Source organism: Oryzias latipes, chromosome 2 (genome assembly GCF_002234675.1).
Source record: "Oryzias latipes chromosome 2, ASM223467v1".
NCBI lineage: Eukaryota > Metazoa > Chordata > Actinopteri > Beloniformes > Adrianichthyidae > Oryzias > Oryzias latipes.
The window spans coordinates 16,142,787-16,165,790 of NC_019860.2; the positions used below are offsets into that span (position 1 = coordinate 16,142,787).

The window sequence follows — 23,004 nt, forward strand, 5'->3', positions numbered from 1 at the left end:
TCGTCTCGCCTTTGACAGAGGCGGAGGAGGGGAAGGCGGCCTCAATGAAAAGTCAAAGAAGAGGGGCGCACAGATAGCGGCAAGCTGCAACAGTGGAGTAATCCTTTTACCTGTGGCTATTTCTCTCTGTGCTCCTTTCAACAGGCTGCAGGCTGGGCTTGATTAAGCTGCAACACAATGTAACACAATTTTCTTTGCACTCGGCCTGCAAGCTGTATGGCTTTGTAATTTAAAATGTTCTATATACATACAGAGGCACTGCTGAAACACTCTGTGTATTTAACAACTGAGTAAAACCATTTTTCCCTTCTTTGTTTAAACCAAAGATCTTAAGCTGATGGTAAATATTGATATTTAAAGCTGAGGCTGCCTAATTCTGGTGTCTTAATGCGTTGATTGTTTTTTCACCAAACATTGCCCTATTTACTTAAATAAAAAAAATTTGCCTGTGTTCCAATTAGATTTTACACAGGAGGGACTTTTATTTGAACTAAGGGACAATTTCTATACAGATGACGATTTGTTTTATGTTAGGCACAAAAGCGTAAATGGTTTCATGATTATCCACTTCACCTGGCAATTGTAAAGAAGTTTTGTGTGTTTGTCGTACTTTTTGGCCTAATCACAGAAAGACCAAGATGGTGTCGGTACCATAACCGTTCGGCCTGGGACTTCCGTTTGGGCTCCTTTCGACTGAAGGCAATGTCACACTACGGTAACCCCACTTGGACAAACTACGTAGCGTCAAGATCTGTTCGGGCTCTACAAATATTCATTTCACGTTCCCTTTTGTAACCTAAAGTTATTTTCCCTCATAAATTGTGTCTGACAATATTCTTTGTAATTTTAATAAAGAGATTTAGCCACAATCCACTTGTTATTCCAGTTTAAGTTCAGCCGTGGCTGAAAATGTTTTCAGCATGGCTAAATGTTGTTCTTCCGGGTCCGTTCTGCCAATAATAAAGCACTGGGCGCACGGATTAAAAAAACTATAAGCGAACATGCATTTAATAATAATTACAACAATAATAAAGGCACGTTTGTTTACAACAGACTTCATAATATTTTCTTCTATGGTAGTATCGTAATTTGTCCAGACCAATCACTATCTGACATGTCATCGGACCAATGTACAGCCAATCACATAATGTGACGCCAGCATTAGTCCCAGGACCCCAAACGGATGTTCCAGGCCGAACGGTTATGGTACCGACACTGGCATCATCTCTACAGAATTCCATTAAGCAAAGGTTTATTTTTTTTTCAGACCTCTCAAAGTCAAAAAGTCAAAGTCAACTTTATTGTCGATTCTTCGCATGTGCATCACGTACAATGAATCGAAATTCCGTTTCTTAGTCTCTCATGTCTGTTCAAGAGAATAAAAAATAAAATAAAATAAATAAGTAAAAAGAAAGAAAAGAAAGACAATCTACAATTTACAACAATTTACAAGCTTAGCTATTAGCTATTAAAGTGCGAGTACACTTAAGGCAGTGTCTCAAGGCAGCAGGGGGGGGGGGGGGTAGTTTGAGCACTGTTCATGGGGGGAGATGGGTGGTGGGTAGGTGGAGTGGGGAGAGGGTGTTTAGCATCCTGGTGGCCTGGTGTGTGAAACTGTTTCTAGTGCGGGAGCGGAGGCTCCTGCACCTCCTCCCTGAGGGCAGAAGGCTGAACAGGTTGTGTGCAGGGTGGTGTGCGTCCTTGATTATTGTTAGTGCTTTGCGGGTGAGGCGGGTGATGTATGAGTCCTGCAGGGAGGGGAGTGTTGCTCGGGTTCTCACAAGGAACAAAAAAGTAGATCTGATCAGTCCAGTTCTAAGGCCTTCACACTGGCTGCGTATTGAATGGTTTCAGCACCAAAATACATGCTTGACCTCCTGACCCAATATATACCCACCCGATGATCTATGCAGTCATCTGGATCAGGTCTTTTGTCAGTTCCAAAAGTTAAAACCAAACAAGGAGAAGATGCATTTAGCTGAAGGTGGGGTACGCTCTCAACAAGGTCTGTCACAGCTAACTACTGCGCCACCATACACCTGTGCTAGTTCTTTCAGTTGTTTCTTTTACTGTGTTATGTAAAACACTTTGAATTGTCTTTGTAGATGAAATGTGCTCCACTCATAAACATACCTTACCTTTTTTATCCATTAATGTTGTCAGGATTTTTTTTTCTCCTGAGCTACAACCAGTTGAACCACGCCCCACATTCCATTCCCACATTTCGTTTTAAACCAGGAAGTAGCCAAGGCTGAAGTTCCTCAAATGACCACTGGAGGCTGGTTTCAGGAAGGTGCAACTTCCCATTTACTTTCATGTTTCAAAATTCTCACTTTGCACCATAAATAAACATATTTAGAGCCTGTTTTCAAAAACGTAGATTGAATCCCTGCAGAACTATTTGATTGTTTTTTATGTAATAGCAGGGGCATGGACCTGACAAAATGTTACACAGTGGTCCATCGCTGTATCCCAATTATCCTTTCATCTTTTCACTGATTTTGTTGTATACATGTTTTTTCTTTTAATCGCACTGCATCCTGATTGGCTGTTGACCTTTTCAATCAATCTCCTCGGTGTCATGTCTCCTGTACAGAATGCTACAAAGATCTTTTTTTTTTTCACTGGTTTTATTTTAGAACGTATTTCCTGCGATGAACCAGGGAACGCTGTGTACATTTGAAGGTCGCCTATTTAAAATCTCAAATATTCAAGGTGGTGTACTAACCTCCAGTCAGTGAGGTCACTTAAGACATCTTTTTGCCATTCAGAATCTTACAGAAGATGTCAGAAATTGTTTCAGTTGTTATTTGTTGGTGGTTTAAACTAAATTGTAATTGTGTTTCACTTAAAACTAAAAATTTGTTGAAGCCATCCATCCATCTTCTATACCTACTTGTTCCTACCTACCTACCTAGTTATCTGGACATTGATGAGTTTGCATCTATTCATGTGTAAGAGTGGGAATAGAACGTTCCTGTCATCTGTAGTGCTATTATACTCATGATAACGAGCTGAGACTGAAAAGGTTCTTGAAATGTCTTCATTTTTGCCAAAATCCAAGACTAAATTGCTTTTTGAGGCTACATTTAAAAGTTTTTTGCTGAGTCTGTCACGGTTTTAGGTTCTTTGCCTTTATGTTCTAGTTGTTTTATGTTCGGGCTGTTTGAGTTACTTCCTGTTTTATTTTGTAGCATTTCCTGTTTTGTTGTTGTCTCAAGTTTTACCTTTCCCCATCAGTCCTGAGTGTTTCCACCTGTGTCTTGTTCCCTTGTATGTATTTAAGTCTTGTCTTTCCCTTCCTCCTGTGCTGGTCCATATTCTACTCTTCCCCAGTTTTGCGTGTTTCGAGTTTCGAGTTGTGGTTTGCCTGCTTTTGCAGTGGTTTTTGGTTTCCTTAGTTTAAGTTATTAAAGCTCCTGTTTCCCTGCAACCTCTTGCCTCCTCTCCTCTCTGCGCCTGGGTACTCCCTCATCCTCTCCCCGTAACAGAGTCATGATTCAACACCAATAGCACACAATGAATGACTGAATGCAAAAAGGATTTTAAAGGGAAAAACAGCTTCGATGTTTGTTTCTTCCATCTTCTGGTTGCCTTAAATGCTTTAAATGCCTCACATGAAACACTGAAGCCGCCAAAAAACAGAAAAAAAGACAAACTACTTTTTAGTTATCACATTTAAATGTATTTTTAAAAAGATCATTTCAATGAAAAAAAAAGAAGTCCATCAAAAAACAACTATAAAAATATCGCCCTGTCTTAGTAAGATTTTGACCATGTTATTTGTGTTATGTTTTCAGCACTTGCATTCTAGTTTGGGATTCATTGGTGCTCACAATAAAATTAATGAAAATAACAATTAAAAACATTAAAACTGGAGTATTTTGTGAGACTTCTATCAGCTGAAAAGCCAAAATTATTTTATATTAATAATAGATGGTGAACATTGCTAAAAAAGAAACCAAAAATATATGCAAAATAGCAACCTTGTAAACTCTAAGAGCATACCAATAATATAAACTAACGACAATGCTTTTATTTTAAAATTTTCAAAAATAATTGTTGTCATTTTACCCAAATTAGTGGCATGTCGTTGTGGTGGAAAATGGGGAAAAATAATTTGGGGGGCAAAATTTACTTAACAGAATTTATTACATTTTTTTGTCCTATTTTCAAAAAGTGTATAAAGCATAATAAATACCTAAGGCATGACAATTTTTTTTAAGGAAAATTAAATATTTTGATTATATTCTTCTGGGTTGAAGAATTTTTGTTGCAGCCACATTTCTGGTTCCATTTGTTTTTGCATCTCGTAAAATTATGACTTTTTTCTCATAACTTCTCATAAGTTTTTGCTCAGTTTTAATTTTTATAATGTTGCAATTTTCTTCTCATGAAATGTTCATGATTTATTTCATAATTTTATGACTTTATTCTAAAAAATTCTTTTGCTGTTGCTGCTCTTTTACTGTCATAAAATTATGACTTTTTTCTCAAAATATTAGGACTTTAATGTTGTAAATTTCGACTGTTTTTCCCAGTATTTATTCTGGTTTTTTATAATGTTAGTACTTTGTTCTCTTTTTTAATCGTTATTTACATTTACTTTATTGTGAGCACCATTGAATCCCAAACTCGTTCGATTTTTCATAACTGAACAGCTTTTATCTGTAACGTCACGTCTTTTTTCTTATAGTTTTCCAATTTTTTTTTCTTCTAAATTTGTTATTTTTCTCAATTTTATGGCTTTACCCTGATAAATGTTAACTCTTTGTCATATTTGTTTGACTTTATTCTTGTATAATTACGACTTTTTGGGTCATTTTATGTGTTTGATCTTTTTGTTGGTGTTTTTTTTATTGTGGCCCTAATACTCCTTCGTACTAGACTGCTACATGCAGAAAGAAAATGTCCATTTCGAGAAGCTGTGTGACTTTCTGACACTTGTGATTATTGGTTTTGGTTCCACTTGTCTGATGAAACACCACACATCCGACCCATTTACCCGTCCTCGTGAAAGGCGGTCTGACCAGACACACAGGGCTAAATGTGGCGCCGCTTCCCCCTCCTCTTTGGTTCCCGGTTTGAAAACTATCTGAACATTTCCTTTCACCTCCGGACGCCTTTGGTTTATATGTAGAGCTCGCTTGGCTTTGTTTGTTCATTCGTCTTCTCCGCCATTTGTTTGCAATTTTGAAGTCGGCTGCTTTTTCCTCCCCTCGTACCAAAAAAAAGAAAAAAAAAACAGCATTTCTTTGTGCTTGCTCACATTGTCGCGTCAGTTTCGGTTCTGCAGACGGGGTTTTTATATGCAAATGAATGAGTGCCAAATTGTCTGCATCCATTTATAGTCTCAGATGTGAGTAAAAATCGGGTTTGTGTAGGCATGGTTGTTCAGATGCATCCCTCACAATCTGCGATTTTCTGTCTCTGTGTGTTCACTCTTTAGTCATAAAACCACACATCTCTTTTTTTTTCCACTCTCCAACTCCTTTTTTTATTTTCTTGCAGAGTTGTGATTGTTTTTGGTTTTTTTTTACAAATAAAAATGGTTTCCTTATCATTTACACATACTTAAAATCCTGTTTTCTGCTTTGCAGAAAAACCCAAACAGGGCAACTTGACAACAAAAAGTTTTTTTTGTGACTCCTTTCAATGTTTTCTTGAATGTAATTTTTTTCTAGATATTTATCACCTCTTCAAAGCTGCAGTTAATATAATATCAGTAAAAAATCATTAACGTTTCAAGTGATTTCCCCATTGTAGGACAAATAAAGTATCAATTATATTATTAGTATTTTATTAATTATTACTACTGCCGATCTGCAGAAACTATGTCTGAAGCTACGGACACAGCGGGCATTTGATGTGCTAAACGCGGGTTCTTCAACGCGTGTTGAGCCCATGGTGTTCACACTGGACAAGCAGTCCTCTTTTTCTTCTGTTTACTAAAACAAGAAGGAAGAAGCTTTGTGCCAAATGTTGAAGCGATACAAATCTAATAAGTCATTCTCCAGAATTTTTCTGTCACAGCTCTATTCCCATACATGAGATACTTTGTGTCATTTCTCCTCCATGATCAGTTATCAAACTCAAACGGACACCATCTATATGTCACTGCCCAGTCCGGGTCCCCGACTGGTCGAAGTTTAAAGTTCCTCATGTTCAACGGATGCGCGGTTTTCTACATTGAGCTTGTAAACAGTCGTAAAAACGTTCGTTGCGACACAAGAGTTTTTAAAACAGAAACCACAAACACAATTTCACTAAGTTTTTTGTTTCATTGTAAATGGTTGCTTGAACGCGCATTGCCGTGTTAACATAGCTTGCAAGAAAATACAAACACAGGTTTGCAGATATTTGCTAAAACTGCAGAAGGCCACTGGGAACGATTTTTAAAATAGATTAAAAGATGATCAATAGGCAGTTTTGCTTTTTAAACTGAAAGTGGAATATATTTTCCTTAGTTGGAGTTACGAAAGCATGCAGATATTCCAAAGCTGTGGTGCAGTGGACGCTGCACCATATGAACCACTCTGGGTTCTATCTTTCAACAATAGGTGATGTAGGTCCAAGACTATTGCTGAGCGGCTCCACAAAATGTTGTGTACCTTTTGAAATTATGCAAATTATAATTAAAAACATATTCATTTGAAGTGACGCTCAAGTTGTCCGGAAAAACACGAACTGAGTTGTAGAAATCTTGTACACTTTGTGGTTTCTTGACCGTGATGCCTTGGTCCGACGCCACCCTCCGCTCTGTGAGGGGCTGCGAGTGCAGCAAAGTGGAGCTGACATAGTTCCATGTTAAAGAACGCCTGAAGAGAGGCTGCTCATTAAACGGGGTCATTATGAGCTGAGAGGTTACGGAGGGGAAGTGGGGCGACGTGACCCATTTCTTCCTGCTGAGTACATCTGCTATCGCTGGTAACTCATGACGAGAAGTAAAAAAAAACCCATCAAAATGATGGTTTGATTCTAATCATGAGCAGTGTTCTTGATTTACTATGCGGGAAAATGTTCTTATTAAAGAGGGTTATCTTTAACAACTCCTTTAGCAACTATAAGATGCAAATTTGAGTACAAAGTGGATTTTTTATGAATTCATTAAACAGACGGCGAGCCAAGCCTTCAACATACTTATCATCTCTTTACATTTCCGTCCTAAATCTTATTCAGGCATGAAAAGAAAAAAAAAAGATAAAAAGGTTTCCAATCGAACATTTTTTGCCCTTTTAACCCAAGAACTACAAGCATACTTCCCAATACCTGGATTTGTTGTGTACAACTTATTAGTTAAAAGTAATGAATTCCTGCGTTTGAAGCCTTTTAATTAAATGTCAAGTGAAGCAGTTTTCACACACGCACCGTCTTCAGCAGGTTGTTTTCTCAGTCCTGAGCTATCTGCCCGCGGTTGTGATTGCTGAGATGTTTCGAGGGGCCGCGGTCTTTGTGTTCGATTTAATTGGCAGAATCTGCGATAGTTAATGGGGGCCATAATTGAAGCTTTTGACAACAAAACAGCCTGAAAAGTTCAATCAATTAGACCTCGATTTGTGTTAAAAGCCTTTTAAGGACATCTGAATAGTAGCCTATTGAAAGTGCGGAACAGAAAAATATCAATTTTTTTAAGTCTGCTCAAGAAGACTCAAGAAACGATACTGACGGGTCAAAACAAGACAAAAAAAAAGACACGTGAAAAAGCAGGCCATTAAAACCATTTGACAGGAGGACAAAGTGCCTCCTAACATTATTTATCTCTTATTTTGTTGATATATTTGAGAGGTGGAGGTGTCAGCAGATGTTTCCATCACTGTCGACCACACAAGGTGCCACGGCAACGAGTGAAGACAAATGAGGAGGGAAGGAGTTGTGGTGGTTGCTAGAGACTAAAGGACAGAAGCACAAGAACATTCATTTTCAACAGAAAACACTGCAAAGAACACTTCGGGGATTTAGTTATATTTTGAAAGGATGAGTGTTAAACGGGCACGTTTTTGACTTTTTTTTACGTTGGGGTAGCCTTGAAGCAGAAGTTGAGCGGTCAACCTCTAATTGGAAGATCACAGGTTCGCCGATGCAGCAAAGTTGGGCAAGACACTGAACCCCACACTGCTCCTGGTGGTTATAGGTTGGCGCCAGTGTTAGACAGCAAAGCCGCCATCAGTGTGTGAACTGTAAGGCAGTGAAGTGCTATATTAGTATATGCCATTTACTGTTTTTAGCTGTTTTTAGGTAAGTTTATCTATGTCAAAATAATAAACCTTTAAAGTAATAAAGATTTTAGACCTTATCACAACAAAGACATTTGGAACTGTGGTGAACATGACCAGAAATGAGTGGCCAAATAGTAAACTGTCAAACATGGTTTTGTTTGTGTAATGACATGGAGCTGCTGTGCGGTTTTGGGACCAGAATATTGGTACCAGCAGTATCATAATCGGTGGTACCAAGGGTAACGTTCTCTACCAGAAAATCCCAAAGAAGAGTTAGCTTTCCATCAGATCATTCGTGTTTGTCTGAACTAGGGCTGCGCGATATGAGGAAAACTCGCGATATGTGATATTAGAGATTAAAATTGCGATAACGATATAATTTGCGGCATATAAACAAATAGCAAAATAACCAAATAACCATTCCCATTACATTGCAACAGTTTAAAAATTATACTCCAAATGTCACTCGTCGACTTAGGTAAAAATATCTAATATAAAAGACCTCCATCCGATTGGTCAAATGCATTAAGGGATTTATTTGATTCATTGAATGGTTCAAGCTGACATAAGATTGTTTTAGCACATTTAATGTTTACGATTTATTGCGATATTTGCCGTCTTTTGCGATATGCGTATTGCAGAGCTGGATTATGCGATAACGATAAATTTCCGGTATATTGTGCAGGCCTAGTCTGAACACTTGAATTTTGAATTTTTTTGAATTTGAAATGGTTTATTTCAAGCAAATAGAAATAATACACAAAAACAATATAATCATCAGTTATACATTCATACAGTAACTAATCAAACTTAGGATAATTAGACATAATTAATAAATATTGCTTGAAAGGGAGTGGAAAGAAGCGAACTTATATAATCCCACCCCGTTATACTATAACCATTTTATTACATGATTTATCAATATCCGGTTCCTAGGTTTTATCAGACAGAATTAACAATCATAAGGTATCAATAAAGCACATGCCAAAGATGAATTACTTAAGTATTACGTCAAAAATAACTATTTTAGAAATCAACATGGCAAATGCAGCATCTGAAATATATGCAAATTATGTTAAAACATAATACTATATCAGTAAAATAGAAACAACACTGTTTCAGGAATTTTCATAGCAAAATTTCATCAAGTATCAAAAGTTAAAAACATGTGCAAAGTTATGCTACATTAGGAAAGATTTTTGAATCAATTTATCAATTTTAGGAGCTAATGAAGTAATATCATCAAAAGTCAATCAATTTAACAATTTTCAATAAGTGATTAATCATTTGTTTTACTTTTTTTTATTTTTTTTTGTATTTTTATTTTATTTATTTATTTTTTTTAAAAATTTTTATAATAAAGAAATGCTGTAGGGGAAGAGTAAAAAGGGTCCATAACTGTCGATTGTCCAAGGTTGGTATTTCTTCTTTTACTGATAACAGCTGATCTCCTGGGTTCAAAACAGAGTTTATAGTTCTCTTCGATGTTATGTCTGCAGACATTAGATTCAGGTCCATATCCTTCTTCAGCTGATATCAGCGACGGTGAAAGTTGAGGTCAAGTTGTCTGCAGGTCAGAACTCTGCTGTTATTCAGGTTACGTCAGACATACAGAGAAAGTGATGATTCCAGGTGTCATATTTCTTGAAATTATTTGGCTCTTTGATTTATTACTCCACGTTGTTTCAGACAACCGTAATCAAGCACTTCTCAAAGTCCTTCATGGTGTTCACGACCAGAACCTTGGCCCGGTCCTCTGGACCGAGTGGTTTGACGTAAATCCTGCAGCCTTTAACCCAAGTGTTCTCAATCTGCTTACGCTTCCTGAGAAGCCGTGCATGTTTTGAGATTTCAGCATTCCTTCTTGTCAGATGGTCGTTCAGATAAACAGCAGATCCTCTGAGATTTTTGCGTTGATTCATCAGAGCTAGCTTGTGTTTGTGATTCACAAACCTGATGAGGATCGCTGGTTTATCCGTCTCCTTTCTCCTGGGGAGCAGGTGGCAGGTCTCGATGGTATTGAGATCCAGGGAAATCCCTTTAGATGTGAGAAATGAATGTATTTGCTGTTCCAGAGACTCTCCACCGCTCTCCGTATTAGAACTGCTAGCTACGCTAGCGCTAGCATTAGCAGTGCTAGCTTCAGCTGCATTAAGCTTCGCTCGAGGCTTGATTGGTACTCCAGTGAGAATGACATTATTCATCCTTACTTGCTGTTCCACATCGTCCAGTCTTCTCTCCAGAATCTCGACCCGGTTTTCTCGCTGCTCGTTTTGAGCCCGAAATCTTCGGAACTCTTCCATCATATCCCAGAGCGGTGTTAGCTTAGCCGACACTTGATCCATAAAACTTTTCAGCGTTTCTTGAATAATGTCAAGAGACTTTTTGAGATCTTCATATTCCTGGGGTTTCTTCGGGGGCATGGTCAGCTCTCTTTTTTGGAGAAAAATCAACTTTTTAAGTAATTTGAAGATAGTTGTATTCGCAGAGAGGCACGCCACGCGTCCTGCTGTATAACCCCGGATTAAGCTTAAGCTGGAGTTGTGTTGTGTTTTTTGAGTAAAGTGGCTAAGTGGCTCGTTGTATAATGTTAATTTGTGATTTGTAATTTGATTATGGTAAATTTATGCAGAATTGTAAAAAGGTCAAAGAGCATGTGTTATTTAGGTGTTGCAGATGACATCCCCGGTGTTAAAGAGTTTCTAACCAATGCCGTTGAACAGCTAATGACATGGAAGAGTCGATGTCCCTGACAAAGCTGGAAGTTTGCCGTTTTTGATGGAAAATAAAGAAAAACAGGATGTTGTCTGTTGTTTTGTGGGGAGTTGGCCCCCAGTTTGATAAAGACTCACAAACTTTGCCTGTTGTAAAGGCGACGTTGTACTTGTTTTGGTATGGTTTGCTTTAACAACTGTTTATGAGTCTCAGTGTGTGTTAGGGGGCGTGGGGGGTAGAACGCTTTTCTCCCCACATCATCCTGTCATCATGAAAAGCCATCTGCCCCGTTGGGTTTAGGCGACACCGCAGCAAGCTCGGATCAAACCCACCTTTTCAAGGGCTCTCTCATCGACTGATCTATTTCCCACCAGCAGGAAATGAGTTTGATTTACCAACCTCCCATGAAAAAAAAAGTTGGATGTCAAAGCTGAGTCAGATCCTCAGATCTTCAGTTGGCCGGATGTCCTTAAAGACTGTTCTTGTGGTAAATATATCCTCCTGGCTACAATAATTCAGAGCTTGCTTGATCTGAAAGGCTTTACAGAGATTTCATGGGGGGGTTTTGTGTTGCGCTGGCAGAGAATGAAGTACAGCTTTGCTATAAAAGAGTCGTGTGATCTGGATTTGTGGCAGAATTTCAGCTGAAGCTGAATCCAGAGAGAAGGCAACGAATTTTGACCTTGCTTTTTCTTTTCCCCGGGCTTTGTAACTTGGCGGTGTAGGCTGAACGGCAGACCGCTGCACACCTGCAACGCAATTTGAATAGGATTCTCTAACTGGAGCTGACAGGAACATGCCTTTTAGTTTGAACATTAATTAGCGTTTTTCGCCCTGCCGGCAATCCCGCTTCACATGGCGTCTGTGTTAACCTCTCGAACGGCACAAACGCAAAGCTGTTAGAGGGCCTGACAAATGGCTCCGTTGGCCATTAGATCCTCTTCTGACAAAAGCCAATCTGAAAAGCTAAATTAGATCAAAGCACATTTCCTTCAGTGTGGTGAAATCGTTTCTGTCTGCGACCAACATCCGCTCGTTTTGTAACCTGGTTTTCTCCTGAAGGGCAGCAGTTTGGAGCCATGAATCAGCTGCGTCTCTGCTGTGAATGGCCAGAAATTTGATTGCCATCTCTGGAAAAGGTCATAGGAGCACTGTAGCACAAACGGCTTTGTGGATACAGGAAAATACTCTAAACGGAAGAGCAGTCTACTCAGCAAGACCTGGAATTATGGTGATGAAGTGGATTTGACACCAGAACTTATCTGTCACAAGGATAAGGCAAATTTATTGTTGCCCTACAAAACAGAAAAGATAGGAAACATTCTGACGACTAAACCAGATTTCAGAACGATTTTAACCCTTTAACATAGCCGATGGCACAATATACAACTGACCTAACTCTTTAAAAGTAACAATTGATGTAATTACACTGGATCCAGACCAACGTAATGTGTTGCTTATCACCGCAAAGCTGCTTTTGTCTGAGTCAGAATCCGCTGATCTACGCTCATTGTGTAAACACTACAGAAAAGTGTTGCATATCAGTGCAGAGCTGCTTTTGTCCACTTCAGAATCCGTTGGAATTATGCTAAATTTAAGGATTTAATGTCCTAGAGGAAATCAAACTTCTTCAATTTCCATATTGAATTATATTTTGATTTCAAACCCTTTTTTAGGAAACCAGCCCTTTATTTGTCTGGTTTTGGGAAATTCAGGACCCCAAATGTTCGTCTTTTGTAGAATTGTTGTCAACTTAGCTTTTTTTTTTTTTTTTTTTTATTGGCAGCCCATTTTCAGCTACTTTTTGTCAAACGTGGTAAAACATGACACCAAACGAAACATTCAGGGGTGGCCATTGGAAAGAGGTGGAGCGGTCAACCTCTAATCGGAAAATTGGTGGTTAGGTTCCCACCCTGCCTGCCCACATGTCCAAGTGCCCTTGGGCAAGGCACTGAACCCCACATTGATCCCGTCAAAAATGGCACTAGTTTTCAGCAGCAGACCCATCGTGCGTAAAAGAAACTGTGACTTTAAAGCACCTTAGGCCGTCTAACAAGGTTGCTGTATAAGTATACGCCAATGACCATTTATGAAGTATTTCTATTGTTTTTAGATGCTGACAGGAGATCATCCTTGTTCTTCTTAACAAGCACTGGGTGCTGCTATCAGGCCCTCCCTCATCCCAAAGCATTTACAATAATTATTTTGCACCTAAAAATGCAATTTCAGGCAAAATTTAGACACTAAAAGGGACTTTAAAAAGTTACAAATATATATCTTTTTACTGGAAACCATCAGGGTGACAACCAACCCATGTGCTGGTCAATTCAAGACAGTTTGGTGACTTGTGTCAATTAAATGTAATCTTATGCTAGTTAGGATAAACATTCATGTGCTATGATTAAAAATGATTTAAATTAATTGAATCAACAAGGAAAGACTATTCTCTTTCCTGAAAAAAGTCTGATTGTGACAAATCCATCCAATGATGTAATAACATTGTGAATGTGGCCCAATGAGGTTGGATCCTTTGTGTTGGCGTCCACTGGTCGCCAACGGATTAAACTGGGTCAGGCAAAAACGTCTCTACCAAGAAAGCCAAGGATCAATTAGCCTCTTGACTCCAACAGTGAGGCCATTAAACTGGCATAATTTTCTCCCCCAGATTTAAGAATGAGCCAAAGGAAAATAAAAAACGGCTGTAGAGAAAATGGCTGTGATAAACCAAGTGTGAGATAGATTCTAAATTAAAGGGAAAAAGGTCATGGTGTTTTTCTTTCTCTATTGTGTTAATTCAAACGTTTTGACTGTTCACAAACAGCAATTTTTAAGAAAAGAAGGTGATGCAGAGATTCTGATCAATGGGAGATTTTTCTTTTAATGACCCAAAAACATTTTGCATTGGACTAACTTCAAGCCATCTGTTTATTTCCATGGTTGTCAGAATCTTGGCAGGATAAGATGTCACTAACCCCCGGCATTAAGGGGACCAAAAGAGTCAAAAACTTGTTGGGGCTCTTCCAGTAAGGCTGTTTTAAGTTTTAGGACTTTAGGCTTATACCTACATACAGTATGCATGTCCAAGAACCCGGTAAACTTGCATTTTTGAATGTGCTTTTAGCATGTGGTGTTCACACTGGACTGTTGCTACCCAATACAAGCACATGCACTCATAGTCGGGAGACTGTTGGTGTGAAATGTTGACGCGGTGCAAAAGTCGCAACTCTTGTTCCAGGTTCATTCTTTCCCAACGGCTGGTATCTACATGTTTTTAAAAGAATGCCATACCCATACGTCACTACCAAATCTGATTCTCTGATTCGTCAAGTGGTCTAACTTTTAAAGGGTGTCTAATGGCTGCATGTCTTGTACGTAGAGCCCGAAAGCAGATGCATGAACGCAAGTGTTTTGAACGCTGTAGCCCAAAACGTGCACTTGCACATGTTTACACAGACTTTTTATTAGAAGTGGTCACTTGATCATGTAGTTTTTAGCACAGGGTGAACATAGGATTAGATTAGGTTTTGTAAAGTTTGTAGAGTTATTGTGGAGCTCTCCAAGACAAATACGCCCGAGCGATACTCCAACATCTTCCATGTCTTCTATATTGTAACAACAAGTGAGTGTTTGAACGCACTTTCTTTTTACACTAGACTGTCGCTACCCATTGCTAGCACATGTACTCACACTTGGTGAGTACATGCTCACTGCCTTGACTTTTCAATCGGGAAATACAAACGTCTCTTTTTTTGCAAAGCTTAATCTCAGTCAAACTGCCAACTGGTAACCAGTTGCTAAACATCAGTTCCGTCCACATTAAACTCGTTGATAAAAATTGAACTTTGGTTTTGTGTATTTGATTAAATATTAAAAATACGTATATATGTTTTGCACTTTTTAAATTATTTTTATTGGACCTCAAATACTTTTTTTTTTACAACTTTGGTGTCTAAATAAAGGTTTTGTTCAAATTGACAATTACTGACTTTTTATTGGACATGTTTGTTCCGCCTGTTTGGCCTAACATTAGCAGAGCAAAAAGACAAAGAACTTCTTTTTTTAGTTTTTTTTTATTTATGCACATTTCCAAATAAGGAGGATTTAATGATGCAACCTACATAAACTGGCGCCAAGAGATGAGCTAGAAATCTTTAATTACCCACAAAAAAAAAAAAGTTCAACACCCCAAATATTCATTAACGAGTTTATAATAATTTCGTACATTTACTCTGCTCTTATGATGACTTTTCCAGTGAGTTCTGGCAGACAAACACAAAAATCAGAAAGTTTGAACCCATTTCCTCTAATGACTGTTGGCTGCACAAGCAATGGGTGAATTAGCTTTTCCCTTTATTATTTCTCATTGTTGAATAATTAAGACCTACTGCTATTTCTCAGCCACCCACTGTAATGATAGCAATAATTCATAATATGCTGATTAGCACTGTGACGAGGTGTTGTGTGTGTGTGTGTGTGTGTGTGTAATGCATTCCAAAAGCAGAGCTTTTTTCCTGCCGTCAAAGACATCATGTAAATGGAGAGCAGAGGCTCCGTTCTTCTGTGAGGTAAATGCACCAGAGAGACGGCTGAATTAGCTTCTAAAGTGAAGCTGAACGCCAGAAGGACAGTTTGTGATGCACTAATGAGTGTTTGTCTGTGTGCATCTCTTTAATAAGCCATGCTGGCTCTCTGACAGCCTTTTGGCGGCACGAGCAGCTTGTCACTGGAGGTGCGTTCTCGCTTTGCAGCCCAGGATCCAAGCCCCTATCGCCGCGTGCCGGTCGAGTCCGCTGGGTGGAAGCCTCTGCTGTTTCCCAGCGTGTGTTGACGCTGTGCTCTTGTTTTGATTTTTTCATGTTGCGTGGCGGTGGCTCTCCCACCATGTTCGCTGGAGCATGTCAGTCTGTCCTCGCACCATTTTGATCAGAATCAGAGCATCTCTGCCTCCCTCTGGGGAGCTGCTTCCTTGGAACTGCTTGGTGAAAAACATCTGCTGTTACTTTGAGATTTGATTTAACCTTTTAGTCTAACAAAACAAGACATGTGGAGCTCAGGAGCGGCATTTTGTACTGGATCCTGTTGACAGAATGATGAATCTGTAAAGCAGCGATGATATTTTTTAGTAGCAAACCTCATATTTTTTACATGAGCTCCGAAATGGACTCACTTCATAGAGATACAGGATTTGATGGTTGTAGTTTAGGTTGTAATACACTTTTGAATTGGTTCCAAATAGAAGTAATATTTATCATCACAACAATCCTCTGAGGTCAAAAGGGGTCATGGCACATGGTCACCCTTACTCTATCACTTCTCCTAGTTTTCTTCTTTATCTTCCGAAAAGGTTCACTTGCATCTTGTTTTCTATGGAAATGCTGTAGGCCACAGGTGCTGAACAACACTAAGGGGTAGTAAGGGTGAAGTAGGGACATCGTACATATTTTTGTATTTTGAACACCCTTGAATCCTGGCACTGCTAAATGAATCCATTAGGGCTGTTCAAGTTACAAGACCAACAGAGTGTAGTTTGTGTGGGCATCCTACGGGCGTAAAGTAAAGTGTACTTTATTAATGACGAGTGTGGTGTAAGGGCACAGTACACTTACCACATGCATGACAGTACTGGGTTTCATTTTCATGACGCCCCTTCTGCTATATTCACACTGGGCTCGGAAACAGGCTTTCAAGCGACCACTTCCAACGAAAAGTGCGTAAATGTGCATTTCGGGCGTCCACCTTTAAAACTCTTACGTTCGTGCAATGCTATGAAAGGTTTTTTTTATCCATTTTTGGGCTCCACGTGCAAAACACACAACCATTGAATGTGCATTAACAGTTAAACCAGTTGAACTTTGACATCATTTTCAAAACACGGAAGTTGTTTGAAAATTGATCACGGAGAAAAAAATTAGTGTGACCCAGCCGGACTTACACAACACCAAACATTTCCTAAATCGTAATAGAGCTGGGAAAGAAAAACCCTACAGCAAGAATAACAAGATTTGATCCACTTTAACATTTTGCACCATGCCTCTTCCAGCACATTCTGAAAGTGCAATCAAGAACATGCTTTCTGTAGTTTTTGAATGCCCATCACTCAGTATCAAGATTGCTGTACGAAGCTCAAGGGAATCACAAAACACACCTGCTCTTCCCCTAATATGATCCTCAATAGGTTCAGACAACTTAAAACCCAAGTAATCCTACAGGTCCACCCTCGTACGGGTGCATGTTCGAATGCATTCCATGTGCACAGAGTTCCTACTATGATATTTCCCATCAACAAACTATTTAAACAGCTTTAAATTAGTTTGGTCTCAGTTTATTGTTTATTAAATGTAAATATCTCAACAAACTCTTTGATCTCTGTCTTATTCAGTGGATTCTTGAATTTCCAAATGCATAATTTACTGAGTCTGCCCTCCATGAGAAAAAAATAAATAAATACTGGTACCAGTCGTGAAACTGATCACACTTTGACGCAGCGTCTTCCTCAGACACGTATTAATCAACTCAAAAGCCCAATTTGATACCAGAAAACTCCATTTGACCTTTTGCGAGCCATAAGTGAGTCTTGAAAGATAAGATCCCCTGAAAGCACGGCATCAATAGATCTGTCTGCCTTCTCTGGCTGTTTGTTGGGGATGGGGGTGGCAGCTGCAGCATACTGATGAGCCCATCGGCTGATTACACTTAAAACTGGCGTCAAGATGAGTTCGCGCTCAGCTGAGCCTCTACACATGGAGGACGTAATGCTCTTTTTAGAGAACTGTAACTCTGTCGGGGGGTTTTCCTGACAGAATGGGTTCAAACTTATAGACGGGGCTAATATTTGTTTACTCCTGGTAAACTGAAGCTTAAACATGCAAGCTTTTGAAGAAAAGTTAGTCAGAATCTGTTGATCTTCTGACCCGTCTCCTCTCTGCTTTCTTCCAGGGATTCCATGAAAAGACCATAATGCGCTGGACGAGAGCCAGCCGTGTCAGGTACGCCATGCTACACTGACCCCAGCCTCCCATCCGTTTGTCAAATCGTTGTGCAGTCAGGGGTGTAGCCTATTTCGGGTTTTTAAAAGGCTCTTCATAATTGGCTGACACGGCGGACGCAGGTTTGACAGAGCGTCATGCTGGAAGGCAGCCAAAGCCGACCAAAGAGAAAGCGCCAGAAGCCTTAAATAAAACCCACTGTTGCATGTGAGGCTGCACGTGTTCAGATCTCCGGTGTTCTCTTTGTCATCAAAGAGAATAACTGGATAAATAATTGAAGAGTGATGCATCCTGCTGTCTTATATCAAATCCTTTCTTAAGTCTTTGTTGTCTCCACACTCTGAGGAGCCACTCAGTTTCATCCTGCAGTTGCTCCCGAGGTCTCTGCTTGGATGATTGATGTTGGGAGGTTTCCTCCTTGTTCAAAAACTAACATCACGGGTATAATTGTTATTCAGAAAGAGTTCCATGTTTTCCACTGTGCTATGAAATTCACAAGCAGATCTGTCTTTCAAGATCATCAGAAGGTCCTAAAGACACCACTCTGTTTATCAGTCAGAACATCATTCATCCTCATCATTGGTTTGTCTTTAGAAATGCTTAGAGATACCAATGCGGCAAAATCTTATAACAATTCGTTGTTATGCTACAGTAGTTCTGTTGTTTGTTTAGACGTCTACAACGCAAAAGCAAATATGAAACTTGGTCATAACTGGTGAAGTTTTTAGTTACTTTATTTGTTTTTTGTCTGAGAAGGGTAAAGATGGGATTGTTTGAGTCTCACAGAGCCAACAACATAGTCATTTTTAGCTTCCTCAGATTTTTCTTACCTTTCCTTATTTTTGCATGAATGCTTCTGTGTGGAACCAAAAAGAAAGGAAAAAAAACGTTTAAACAACTTCACAGACAAGAGAATGGATGCGTCTGTGCCCGAACATGTCCCCGAATCACCATATGCCACAACTTCAACATTCTTTGGGTTGGCTGGGGAGCAGAGGTAGAGCAGTTGACCTCTGAAAAATTGCAGGATCGGTTCTTGCCTTGCTTGCACATGTGTCAAAGTTTCCTTATATTTCTTCTACTGGTTCTAGGTTTGTTCCTTGCAAGGTAGCAGAACCATCATTTAGTGTGTAAATGTGTGTTTGTGCATTGGTTACTGGGATCTATGACTGTATGCACCATTTGGTGTTTACTCAAATCTATGATTGTGTCCAAATCTCTCCATAATGGCTATTGACAACAAAGGTAGTGGTAGTTTGATCAGTAATAATTTACACCTGTTCATTGTATATTTGTCAGACAAATCCAACATGTTTGATCAACTGTAATGGACATGGAACGCGATTCACCAAAGGTGGTGTGAAAATAACTTTACCCATAGAATAAAAATGGCCTAACCATAACCCAACCCAAGCACCTGTGTTAGGCCAACAAGGTAAAAGAGTTGGGGGTTCGCAAGTTGATTGATGATTACAAGCTGTCCCTAGGTGTGTGTGTGATTGTGTGGCCCTGTGACAGACCCGTGACTTGTCCCGGGTGTACCAAACAGTACCTGGGATAGACTCCAGGAACCCCAGGATTTAGTGAGTTAAAAAAAATGGATGAATGGATTGGAAATGTGGAAAAATATCTTGTAGGTAAACCTGATTATTAAAATGTAGGACAGTTGGAGAACTGGCAGGACTCGCTGGTTTTCTACTTTGTGGATTTTTCTCTGTTCTGGTCAGAGCTCTTTCCGAGCAAGCGCGCTCCCAAGCATGCAGCTGTTGAATTAAAGTGGAACCCAATAAACGCATTATTGTTGTTTTTAAAAAGAGAAAAATCTTCTTAATATTCCCAGTGAGTATGCTGTTGTTATTTACAGTATACCAGGAAAGTTATTCAATACCCAAAGGTCTATGGTCAAGGTCATTGTAGATGATCACTTGAGAAACCTTCATGCTGAGTGGTGTATGGTCTATCACATCATGAAAACCTTTGGTACCCTTTTCTCATCTGTGAGGAAGGAGACAGTAGCAACAGCCAAACATGGGATTGGGTCAAACTCTGCCTAATTAAGATGTAAAGAGCAGCTTTGTGTAGAGCCTCTGCTTGCCATGATCATGCCTTCTTTTTCAAAACCCCTAGAGACACAAACAGCTGACATATGTCAGATGCTTCATGTCAGATCAATTTCAAATCCCCTATATGCAGAGCAAGGAAAGAAAAGGTCACCTCTCACCCTGACTGAATGAAGGCTAGAAAAAAAACAGTGTTTTTAGCCATTAGCAGGCGCTGATGACTGCTGCCTACTCCCACTCACCTAATCACCACTCAGTGCAGCAAATTAATACATGAATCTCTATGCTAATTTGCATACAATTTGCATTTTCAATCCATCAAGGGTGTTTTAATGTGGGATTTTTAATTGTTGCCAGACACAATGATCTTTACCCTAACTGTTTTCTTCTATTCAAAGCTCAAATCAGAAAAAAAAATGTAAGCCCTTCAGTAAAGAACGCTTGAAGATGGAATGGCATCCAGCAGAAGTAGCCTAATTAAAGCACAGAGGATTTTCCAGCTGGCGTGAAAACCCAACTGGTTACAATGGAGGACTTGGGGGGTTCAAAGTTGTGTCAAATGCCAGAGAGAACAAGGGGTTTCTGCTGCATGCAAACTCAGGGGCGGTGCTAAAAATCCCTACGTATGGATAACTTCAGCAAAGAAGGGACAGATAGTTTAGATGAAACTGGATTGACGGTTTGCCTCCAAACAGGTTTTTTTTATAGCTTAATTACCGTGTTTTTCAGATTAAAAGTCATGTTATTTTGTATAGTTTGGCTAGGGGTGTGACTTATACTCAGGGGAGACTTATACATGATTTTAAAGATAAATATATGCTCATATTTTTAGCATTTTCCCACTAACTATCAGTTGCCCTTTAGCGGTTGTTTCCCACTCATAACCTAAACTTTTTTCTAAAAGTGTGACTTAATAATGATTTTTTTATTCTTTTGTTGTGCTTTATTTTTTGGGGTTTTTTTTGGCTGCTGCAACTTGTACTCAGGAGCAACGCATAGTCCAAGAAATACAGTATATTATGCGGAAACGGTAAATGGCAAATACTTGTATAGCGCTTTTTTACTTTCCTTGAAAGCTAAAGCGCTTTACAGTCACAGTCCCATTCACACACACATTCACACACTGATGGTAGCCCCGCTGCCGAACACTGGCACCGACGTATAACCACCAGAGGCAAGGTGGGGCTCAGTGTCTTGCCCAAGGACACTTCGGCACATAGGCGGGCAAGGTGGCAATCGAACCTGCAATCTAGCTGTTACAAGCCTGGTCTATAAAATTCACTTATTCTTCAGCCCTCTCTAGTGTCCTTGCTAGGTGTTTTTAGCCAATCCGAAAGAAGAATCACCCAATCAACAGTTGGTAGGCTAGCATTTTTCTACAAAACAAATTGGACAGTCGATTTTGAGGACCAGGGTTGGGCAGTCCTTGTCTTGCCAATTCTGTTCGAGGATCATCAACAACCACAATAGAAGGATTTGTCATTACCTCATCAAGGTCCAACTGCTTGGCTGCCACCTCCCCACCAAGATAATTGAACAAATCCGACGAGCCACGACGCAGTTTGCATTGTTTCATCATAATTCTTCAAAGACGCATCTGGACACACTTTGTTATGTCTCAATGCCAATTTTTCCAGCCTTTTCTACGTGAATACATTACAACCAGCGGCTCGTTCATCTTTCCGGGCTGAATACAACGAATGCCGTCATCCCCCAAGTGTTTGAGCGCTTACTGCAGTTTGTCATACATGGATTTGTGAGCCAACCGCAGTGAGAGATCGGCCAATGGCAATGAGTTATTTCACAACCCAGCAAGATACTAGGAAGCACAATGCTTTATGCAGCTCTAAAAATCGCTCCCAGATTCATTTCTTGGCACATTGGAAGTCATTACTCGATTTCTGCTGATCAATCAAGACTGAATCATGGCGGGTCATTAGGAATGTAAACCCTGAATGCTGGCCTCGAGGGGAAAAATCCATTGTGGAGCAGCGGGAGGTGAAAGGCTGAGTGGAAAAGTGGAAGGTCTGTGTGGGTTCCTCGCTCCAGCTGCGTAAACTCTGCATAATGAATTGATTGTCAACACAAATAGCAATTTATTCGCAAAGAGAGAAGGGTTGTGGGTGTTTTCCCAATGAGGTGTCCATTATTTGAAGCTGCGGGAAACGGGCCGTGTGATTCTGAAGCAATGATAAATCTAATGGGCCCTTATTGCATTGGTTTGTCCACTGACAGCCGGGGTTTGAAAGGATTCCATTTCCTGGTGCTTATGGTGCAAGGGTCTTCAGATCAGCAAAGTCACTGTTTTTTTTGTTTTAGACATCAGATCAGCAAAGAGAAAGATTGTAATGGTCAGATTACATCAAAGTGTGAAGGGCATCCAGTTGATACCCCTTCAATCAGAACACCTGATTCTTGGAAAGGGTGAGTGCAGCTTATAAGCGTTTGGCTTGGATTCTACAAAGATTTTCGTACTTTTTTTTTTTTTTAACTACTTATACGATTAGTTTATTATCTGGACTGAGCTACAGTTTGAGGGATGACATTTTGTTTCAAAATTTTTAAACCACTGGCTTTTCAAGTTTATGTTTATCTCTAAACATGCATCCCCAAGGGAGTTTATTCATATAAACTCTTTTCGCATTTCAGACTTGTTTTGAATTTTAAAACTTGCTTTAAACATCTGATGATCTCATGATTAATATCATGAGTTCTTCTCTTCACCCAGTTCATGAGGTAAAATAGAGAAATATGTTTGCATATCCATTTATATAAAATGAAAATTCTTCCATGTTTTTTCCATTCAAGTTGATGCTAAACTAAGTGAAGTCCTGAATTGAATGGTGCATTTCACATTAGTGACTCACAACTAGGAGGGAAAATGGATTAATTTTTACTTCATATGTATTTATTTTTGTCCCGTAAGGAACTGCATGTTTCTTCTTTAAATAAAAAACCAATGGTGAGTGTATTTGTTAATAATAATCAAGTCGTCTTCATAAGAAGTTGAAATTATGATTCCATTTA

General features: G+C 39.4%; 1 protein-coding gene across 4 annotated transcripts in view; it reads left to right on the forward strand.

The window, feature by feature from the left end:
• The window catches only part of LOC101163306 (beta-1,3-galactosyltransferase 1-like), a 148,540-nt gene that overhangs the window by 64,053 nt on the left and 61,483 nt on the right, over positions 1–23,004 (forward strand). For all 4 annotated transcript variants that reach the window (XM_023965349.1, XM_023965358.1, XM_023965352.1 and 1 more), the window contains one exon: positions 17,868–17,917. The gene's annotated coding sequence lies outside the window, so the exon portion shown is untranslated. The remainder of the gene's footprint in view (positions 1–17,867; positions 17,918–23,004) is intronic.